Here is a 10,439-nt window from a genome sequence, read left to right as displayed (position 1 = left end):
CTTTAGCAAAAGGCTCGTGGGCCTTTTGATTCTCCTGGTGATGATCTTAGCTCCAGGAGTTCAAACAAAAGAAGAGTGTTTGCCTATTCTTCCTTCACTTACTGAAGGACATTTTGATGTCCATCAATTATTATTAATCAATAGATACCATAGGATCAAGACTTGATTATAAATAACAATTTCATTGCTTAGAAAAAGGATGCTTTCCGACAACCTTTAACATTTGTTTGCCAAATGTGGGTCAAGCCACCCCAAATGGCATTTGCAGTCTGGTTCCAGGTGGTTCTGAAATCAGTTTGAGGGAACAGACTTAAAACTAGTATGAGATGTAACATAAAGTACAGTCATGGGGAGTTCAGGTCATATTTACGTGACTGCTCTGAGCATGAATCTTTAGTTTCAAAAAGCAGAATAATAACTGAATCTAAGAAACCAAGTATGAGAGAGACAACTAGAAAATGTCCTGAAAACAGTGTTTCTGGTGATGTACTTCATATATGCAGAGGATACAAATGGAGAACTTTCAAGTCAGTTCCCAGGGCCATCCTCATTACCTTCATAATCCTCCCTTCACACAGATCATAAATGTCTCCTTGAGATCAGACTCTGGGGTCACTGGTCCAAGGCAAAGGATTGCAAAGACCCACAAGGCACTGGCAGGATATATGATGCTCTAAGGTTGTCTAACCCAAGGCACTAAATATGTAGCCATTCTCCAATTCAAGTCCTTTCCAACGCTGTCCCCATGAAGTAAATGTGTGCCATAGTGATCCCATCATCCTCATGTCTGGATTCTGCACAGGACAGGGTTAATTCCCTCCCAGCTTATGTGGCACAAAGTTAAAGTGCTTGGTTTTATATATACGTATATATATTTAATTGTATGCAGAAAGAGGCAGGCTTCAAATATTTGTGTAGGCTGCCTGGCAACAAATTACATGTGATCTTTGTAAAAACAATGAGTTCTTCTAGAATTTACATTGGATGCTAGTGACTCCTAAGCAATGTTCAATGGCTGCTTTGTGGGAAGAAAACAGTGTGAGCTGTGTTGTGTTGTGCATTGTCAGCTGCTGCCCAGCTCCTTGAAAAAAGACTGAGCTGTCAGAAGCCGAGTGCCAGGGCCTGAATAAAGCTGTGGCTTTCACAGAACATAAAATGGACAGGTGAGACTTGACCCTGGTTGTAGGATACATGACCATGACTACAGGCTGTAATCTGCATACACAACATCATGCGCCTTCGTGGAACTAATGGCTGCAGGGTGTTCCTCTCCAGCATCAGGAAGCTGGCTGAGCACCTTAGGTATTTTTTCTTTGAAATGATGTGTACTGTTAAACAGACAGAATCCTTTCACTATCAGCTGAGAACTGACTTGCTCAGCCATGGAAGGAAGACAGAACATAAGCATACTTGCAGCTGCTCTAAAATCACTGAAATCAGCTCAGATATTTTTAACAGTAAGCATTACATCCTTTTCCTTTTCTATTTTCTTTTCCATTTTCTCTTTCTTTCCCTTTCCCTTCTTTCCTTTTCCTTCTTCTAGCCCCCCTCCCCCCTCCTCAAATCAAATACATTTGGAACTCTTTTCCTCGGAGGAACTGGTCTTTTAAGAAGACAACATTTACAACAACGGCAAGAAGAAAATCAAGAAGAATTTCTGATGCTGAGGAGGTTACCCCACTCCCTGCAACAATAGCTCTATGTTAGGAACTTTTTGACCATTCCTGGTGAGAGCAGAGGGATCAAGAACGTGCAGTACCAACTGAGTTGCTTTAATAAAGAATCTAAGAGTTGAGTAGGGATGTATGTGATCCTCTAATTTAAAGTGTGCATGAAGATAGACTTCTGATCTCTGTCTCTACTTTCGTAAGTCAAAATAGATCCATTAGTTTCTATTTGCAGAGGTAATATCAAACCACATGGCTTTTCTCCCATGTGAAGATGTGAGTGTACAAGAGCTAAGAGGAGCTGGGCTTGGTCAGCAATAGCATCTGTCTGTAGGTAATTATGATTTCAGAGAAATGATTTATACATGATCACATAACAACCCAAAGGAAAACTGACTTCCAGATCTTCCACATTCAGGTGCTCTGAACTCAGCGAATAACTGTAGTATCTTGAAGGTCTGTATGGCTATTACGTTTTTCCTCTCAGAACAAATGGGGGAAAAGAGCTTTCTAAAGGTGTCACCTAGTAGCAGGGCACACTCTATTTGCATTCTTAAGACTCTTCCTGCAGGTATGTTAAGGTGATGAGTCTTTTAGAGTCATGCATGAGGGGAGCAGAAGGCAGTGTCTCCTTGGGACTGGATGTGCCTGAATGCAGATGTGTGCACACACTCATGTTCTATTTATTCTTATCTTCATTAATTCCATATATTTGTGTATGGAAATGTACATATGCATGTAATTTAATACACACACAACACAGAGAGGGTATATGCACTATATAAATACAGAGGTAGGATCTGTGCTGTAACAAATGTCTTGCAACATGTGTTTTCAAATGTTGTGCCAATGTGTTTGTTTTTAACTGCATGATAACCTTAAAAAAAAATGAACTGTGTGTTTCAGCAACTGTCTTACTGTATTGGTAACAGAGGATTAAATTATGACTATCAAACCATTCACCTTTGTCAATGGATCTAAGCACAATCTGTTTGATAGTGACAAAAACATTTCGCCTGACGGCAGCTTTGCACTTTGTGAATGAGTGCATTAGTTCCCAGCGGCTGAGCACTAACTGCATGCTGTTATCACTTCTCAGTTGGTGTCACTGCTTTTTTCTTTACTCATTGCCTTCATTTCCCAAGGTAGAAATCTGTATGGAGTGGAATTAAAACTCTTGGACCTAACCTGTGTAAGAGCTAAAAAAAGATGATGAAAAGAAATAGAAATGCCCATTTAAGATAAGGCTCACTAAACTAAAGGCAGAGGACCATCAGGCATATCCTCTGATCTGGCTTTTATATTACAGACCATTACACTTTGCACAATAAACCCACTTTTGCATAAACTTTGCTGTGTTCTACTAGGGCACATTTTCTAGAAAGGCCCACGCTCTCTCTAAAGACACCAAGAGTTGGCAAATCATCACGTCTCTGCATGACTGGCTCTCTATTACAATCTCTCCATTTAGATTTGTCTTGGCTTTAGCTTTCAGCTGTTGGTTTATGTATTTCTCTTCCCCATTGCATTTAAAAACCCTTGATGGCTGGTATTTTCTTCTTAAAGAGAAAATGAACTATACGTGTGAAGAGCCCTGATCACTTTTGCCTCTATGCTAGACATTTCAATGGTATTTCAGAAAGAGCTCTTGGACAGATAACTATTTTTGTAATCAGTTGTGCAATAAAATGCCAGGAGTTGTGTAAAAGCAGGTAAAAAGGACTGAAGATAAAAGACAAAACTATCCAATGTGATGGCATGTGGTCATGCATTTACCTCATCTTGAAATCCCAGACCTCTTACAAAGGTTTATTTGAATTTAATGTGATAGTCCATTGGCTTGTTTAACTTTGTTTCACAAGAGATGTGACAAATTAAATTCATGAATGTTAAAGGTCTGTGTAATTGGGCAGCCGGACAGATCTTCCCAAATCTGAAAACATCCCTTTGGCAAATTTTTACCCTGGCACTTTTACAGTCTTGGAAACAGTTACTGCAGGAGGGGACAACCATTCAAACTCATCTCTACTGCGTTAATTTGGACAGATAGAACGTGTACAAAATGTTTTTAGTTTCAGCAGTTCTTTGAAGGGAGAGTTACAGGGTGTTTTCCATTCCCAATTTTCCCCCAGATTCAACACCATAGAATCATAGATTCATAGAATCACAAGGTTGGAAAGGACCTACAAGATCATCTAGTCCAACCATCCTCCCGTTGCTGTTGCTACAGCAAACCACTAAACCATATCTCATAGCACCAATTGCATTTTGTACTATGACTTCATCTTCCAGTTCAAATCAGTGGAGTTATAGCATAAATGCACATATTCTTGAGTCGTTCTCAGGAGCAGAATGACAAACATTTCTATCAAAGCTGAGTTGAGAACATTTGCCAAGTGGTGGTGCCTCATATTCTTGTCTTCCTCCTTAACTGCTGTTCATTTTTGCAAAGAAATTTTTAAGCCAGTGAAAACAAAGCATAAATACATGCAAATAATCAATTTCTTCTCCCTTTGACTATCATCTAGGATCCAGGTTGGTAAAGAGGACTGTAATCTCTGACAGATTTTAAGTATCACTGGCCATGACTTCCAAACCATCATATACAGCAACCACAAGGACATATCTGACATTGACAGCATTCCTCAAGGTCATGCTTTGAAATACGATAAAGGAAAACTTCCAAAATCATCAACCTCTTTCTGCTGAGAAACAGATGCTGGGTTTTAATTCTCCCTATTTTCAGAGACTTCTGGCAGAAATGTTACATTAAATATTCAGTGAAATACAAGTAAGGTTTGCAAATGACTGCTCCTGAAGAGCTTGGAACCATTAATGCATCTTATACTGCAAAAACCTCATCCTCGAAGGGAAGGAATTCAGTCATGCACCTTTTTACTCAACAAACAAACAAACAAACAAAAACACACAAAAAAATCAGCTTATTCATCAGCTACTGGGAACTACCACTCAATTGGAAAGGCTTATGTATTTCTATTACTTGTCAAGCCAATGTGATCTGGGGAGGACAGCAAAAGATTCTCTTCTCGCAGTCAAGCTGAGCTGACATTGGTTGCACAATAGAAACCATTTCTTTGAATAGAAACAAATAGAAGGAAGGCTGAATTACTTCTGAAGGGAGCTGCATTGACAGGCAGTTTAGCTGAATGTTGCATTTGGAGAATATTTGATATCCTCAATGCTGTGAAAGAGGTCAGGAAGCTTAAAAGGAGCACTGTTGCTTGCTTGCTTATAAGAAAATAATTTGTTTTGTTATTGTGATGAAGTAATCAGAATAGGTCACACATAATTAATTCTTCTACAAACATTTTATTGCAAAAATATGCATGTTTGGTTTTTTTTTTCTATAAAATAAAATATTATTTCAGGGCTTGTCAATTTTGTTTCAGGCAGGTTAAGTCAGGAAATTGCACAACATTGCAATATACAAAAGATTTGAGATCTACAGATGGAAAGCTGTGTATAAAAACCAGCAATGTTACCGTCATTTTTTATAGCATCTCCAACTACAGTACTTATGCACTGTAATGACTACCTGCTGCCCTGCTTCCAATGCTAGTATTCATAGGGTAAAAAATAGACTGTGCAATCTCCATTTTCCACTTGAATTTCCATTTCTGGATGGTGTTTGAGGCAACTGATTTATTGTTTACACCGTATTAAATGATTGTAGTTATGTCAAGAAACAGTATTTGCCAGTGAATATTATTTTAGAGCCCTTGCCTTCTATTTATTGTGTATGCGGTAAAAGTACCTCAAATTTATCTAATCAAAGTAATTCAGGCAAAAGAAAGTAAACTGGCCAGCTAGTCAGGGTCACCTAAAGCTGAACATTGTGAGGCAGAGTGAGTTGTCCCAGAGCAACTTTCAGTTGTGGTTTGGATCATTTCTACCTGCACAGCTTTACCAGCTGTTGCTATTTACAGAAATATCCATCACCTCAAAATACAGTGAGCCCTGACATGGCATTGACTCTTCCATTTCTTGAGTCATTTTTAAGCCACTGCTAGCACCAAGCTGACATCGCTGCCTTTTTCATTGAGATCAGAAATGGAGAAACTGATGTTGTGGGAATAGGATGCTGAAGAGCTGAAAACTCCTAGGACACACTCAGGGGCTCTGAAGATGAAAATTTTATTTCATGGGTCTTTTTGTGGCCTTTAGGGCAATAAACAATCTCTTTATGTGGGAAACCCATTTCTTTAATGGCTACACATTGCAATCTTGGTTCAGTATCTTCTGGAGCAACAAAACTTCGTAACGTGCTGGAACATACAGGAAGGAATCTGAAAGACATGAGATCAGTTGGTCACACAGAGCTGAGAGCAAGTGCAGCCTAGAGAGGAAGAATTACACTGTACTATCACAGGGATGAGATCAACTGCCTCCTGCATCCACCAGAAACTGAGGAAAAATAACAGGAAGAGAAAAAAAATGAAACAATAAGGAACGAGTTTCGAAAAACTATATGGAGCTTTTTGCTGTCAAGTGCTCTCTGAATCAGTGGAGGGTTTTGTCCTAGTGAAGGGGAAGCATTTCAACAAAAGGGCCATGGCAACAGAAACAAATCAGTTCCGCAAGTGCATAATTTTCAAATGAGATTTACATAACTACCCTCCTTTTCTTCCAGCCTTCAGACTTTGTGAAAGAATAGCAGAAAACCAAGCTGACTGTAAGTAAACTAGCCTGAAGGCCAGGGAAGGACCTCTTCTATTGCCTCTGTCAAGTAGAGATGCATGTTCTCAATAAATCCTACCTTGAAATAGATCACATTCACAAAAGTTTAAAAAAAAAAGTAAAAGAAGAAGCAGAAGAAGAGCAAGGAGTGACCCATACAACCCTGTTTCTACTGTATTAGCTTTTCCAGTGCAGAATGACAAGTACCTCACCTCCACAGATCCACAATGCTCCCTGATAGGACACCACCAGTACAAAAGGCCCAGCCTTGAAAATAACACTGCATGCTGGAAAGTGCATTTTGCTCCTAGACTGGTACATAAAAACCTCGCCTCTGCAGCAAGCAAATAATATGAATTCAGATAAACCCATCCAAGTTAACAGTGCATAGCGAAACTTATTTACTGCACATAGAGACCTCTTAGAAGACCCTGTAATATACTTATTACCATTAGGTTGCAGCTGTTTATGTGAATCAATGTGGCTCATCAGTGTGGCCTGAGGGATTTCTAGAAGTCAAGAAAAGAGGAGACACACCAGAATCTGTTCATATTCTCAGCAGTACGTTGAGGCAGGGCCAACAGTCACCACACCCTCATCCTCTGTTAGCAACTGAAAGGCATCAAGATTGGCACTGGTTTAGTGGGTCACTGCACTCCTCTTTCAAAGCTGGTATTCATTTTATTGATTATATCAGTTTTGCTAATGAATTCATTGCTTGCTACCAAACTTTGTCAGAGGAGCAGAACACACATTTTACTGCAGCCTTTCTTACCTTCAAAGAAACACTCCTAAGGCACGTATATTTTATAGCTTTGTGTATGTGTGTGCATAACCTCACTTCATCCATTTGCTTAATCTTCCTAATACATTCTCTCTCATTCCTTTTGCACCCATTCTTGAGTGCAACATCCTACCTACTTTGTTAAATTTGACTGTCTTTTTTCTCTTGACTTTTCTCGTGTTTTGCTTTGAAAGTCTACTTTACATGGTACCCCTCCCAGTGTTTACATGTGTGTGGGTAGCAGAGCCAGGCTCAGGGTTGCTGTCAGACAGGGTAATAAAAGCAAAATCTTTGCTTAGCAATTCATCTGGCACAGTTAATGAATCTTTTCTCATGGCTGGCACTCCTTGGTGTTTCAGATACGGGCTAAACAAGAAAAATGAAGTGTTGATGAGACCTGTGGTGGCATACTTATTGCTTTGAAATGGAGTCACCATTCAGGTCAGGTTGTACTGTAAGTGTAAAATGTGAGAGTTAAATTGTAGTTTGGATTGCTTTTGGTTGAAGGTTTCAGGCTTTAAATTTCCTGCCTTTTCTTCATTGCGTAATAGGGTAAGAAAGCCTCTGGGTTTACTCTTTGTCCAGGAAGACTTCGGAAAAACTTAATAGGTTAAAAAACTGAGTGAGATCCTCACTTTCTCTGCCGCCCTGCTAAGGAGCTATAAAGGCCTGCAAAGACTCAAGGGCTGTGCCTGTGGGACCCAAATGTTCACTGCGTTCCCATGCTGTGTTTGTCTCAAGCAAAGGAGCTCCTTGCAGGCCTGCAGAGTACAACAAGGACATGGGGGAGTGTGGCCAGAGGGAGGTCTAGCAGGGATAGATATGGACATACTCTTTAGCTACTTGACAAAGGCAGCCAGTGATAGCTAGGGCACGCATGTGAGGGAAGTTACACTCCTCTGAGGCCTGGGGTGAGTATATGTTATATCCACACATAGAAATACCTTTTTCAAGAAAGACATCTTTTCCTGGTTATCACTGGCCTGGAACATGTTTACACAGAGCCAGAATATAATCCACTCATGGACGGAGTGTTCATATAGGACCTCTGTTTATAAACCAAGGAAATGTAGCTACAATCACATAAATAAATCTATAGTTTCCTTTGTGGAGGCACCTTCACTTGTCATTTTAGCAGGAGCCACAAAGCACTCTTGTTCTGGACAGGCACAAAACCTATCTGCGGGATTTGGAGGTTTTGTTGCTACAATCAGACAATCTTCAAGTATAACTTTTCCTCTCAAACTGAGATTTCAACTCATTAAATCACTCACAAGTAAGATATGCAAAGGAACCAAATGCAGATGATAAACAAAGCTTTTTAATATTTTCCTTCTGCATACACTAAAAATAATAATAATTAAAAAAATGGAGATGATGTGGAAGAGTGATAAGTTGCCCATGAACTTCCTGTATATCCCCTGCCTTCTCATATGTGACCAAGATCTTGTTTTAATAAACCTGTTCTTATAGTTCAGACCCTGCCAAGTGTTTACAGTGTTGCCCCGAGTAACGAGACTGAACCAGGGGACTTAATTAAATGTAACCTGCTTTTTCAGTTATAGGATGGTCCTTACACATCAAAAAGCAGGCAGACTTTAATAACAGAATCTGAGATGGCGTTTTGTTTAAGAGAAGTTCTTTACTCATTGCTGTATGTAATCAGTTACTTTTTAGTAGGCGTATAATGTTTTCACAGATAATTTCCCACAAGCATTTACAGATTTTAGGACAAGTAGCATAAAGTAACGTAATGTTTGGAGATCTATCTTTATGTGAGAATCTCAGATTTCATACTTTCTTCCGGAGCTGATTCACAGACCACATGTTTTCAAGGAAGAACTTTAAGGGAAGTAAAAGCTTAAAGAAAAAACATTATAAAGAATGTCCCTTTTCACCCCACAAATGTTGTCTGGCAGGCTGCGATGGACGAAGTCAGGCTGCTGCCTTCCCAAACTGATCTGCACTCTGCTGGCTGAGCCTTTTCAATGTCAGTGTCTCGTACTCATGTAAGATGGAGTTGATGCAGATTATATGAATGTGCTGATGAGTGTGCAGCCCAGGCAGTACTACCTGCCAGTCAACTCTACCTGCTGCCATTTGGCTATGTTTTTCTCTATCAGAGGACAACAGTGCACAGAGCAGGTACTTTCCTGCATAAAAAAAATGTTTTAACAGCCTTTCTCCTCCCCCTTACCAGGAATTTAAACTTCCTTGTGCCCTGATGTTAGTCATTTACAACATCTTAAATAAAACCTGACCCTGAGACCCAGACTGTACAAGTCACAGCCAGCTGCTAACCGGCCTGAGGATGGCAGCATAGTGGGGTTGCCATCAGCCATCCTGCTGATGGAGCTGGGCACATTGCATGTGGGCAGGGAGCAGGCTGAAGGCAGCAAGGTGTTAGGCAGACCCAGACAAGGTGTGGAGAGCAGTGAATCAGAGCCATAACATCACACCCCGGGCAGGGTTTGCAGTGAATGTGTGCTTTAGTGCTTCCTCTTGCCCTTTACTCCTTCTGCACCTCCATGAGAGCGTTTCACTGCCAAACGTTTTTGACCTTTCCATTTCTCCTCACCCATTTACCTTCACTTTACACCGGCTGTATTTCTGCAGCTGCACACACTGCCTGCAGCAAATGGAACAGGGCTTAGTGGACATGATAGTGAGGGGCTGATGGTTGGACTAGGTGATCTTAGAGGTCTTTTGCAACCCTAAAGACTCCATGACTCTACATGGAAACTGTGAGAACACACACTGGAGTTCCTGGAGGCTGGGATGGGCCGTCTAGAGGGCTCCCAGAACACCATCTCCCACTGTGTGCCCACACCCAGTGACACCAAGCCTGGGCCACCTGCCCCACACTGGTAGCAGTCCTGGGGAACCTGGCAACACCAGGATGTCCTGGTGCACTGTAAAGCCATAGCCTGGCACTGGGGTTCGTGCAAATATGCCTGAGTCAGGTGCACTTTCCCTTTTACATGATATTTCCTCTGTTCCTCACTTTCAGGCTTGTAAACTCCTTGGTGTGGCACTCATACCTCTTAACATTTGTGCAAAACTTTAGGGCTTGGATGTGTAAACAGTAATAAAGCTGAGGGCCACCCTGATGCTTGTAGGCTGGGCTGTGGGATGGCTGACTGGTGCCTGTTACAGAGCTAATAAACAGTTCACCTGTTCCTAGTTGACTTCACGTGTTCACCATCTCCACTTTACTTGGAAGGATGTCAGAAAATCCATCTGATGGTGTTGTGGGAAGAGCACCATGTGTCTAAATGGTTGTGTGGGGC

This window comes from Coturnix japonica, chromosome 5, assembly GCF_054131305.1.
Source record: "Coturnix japonica strain WE chromosome 5, WE-NBRP24, whole genome shotgun sequence".
In the NCBI taxonomy this organism is placed as follows: domain Eukaryota; kingdom Metazoa; phylum Chordata; class Aves; order Galliformes; family Phasianidae; genus Coturnix; species Coturnix japonica.
Note: the sequence above shows the minus strand (reverse complement) of the source record.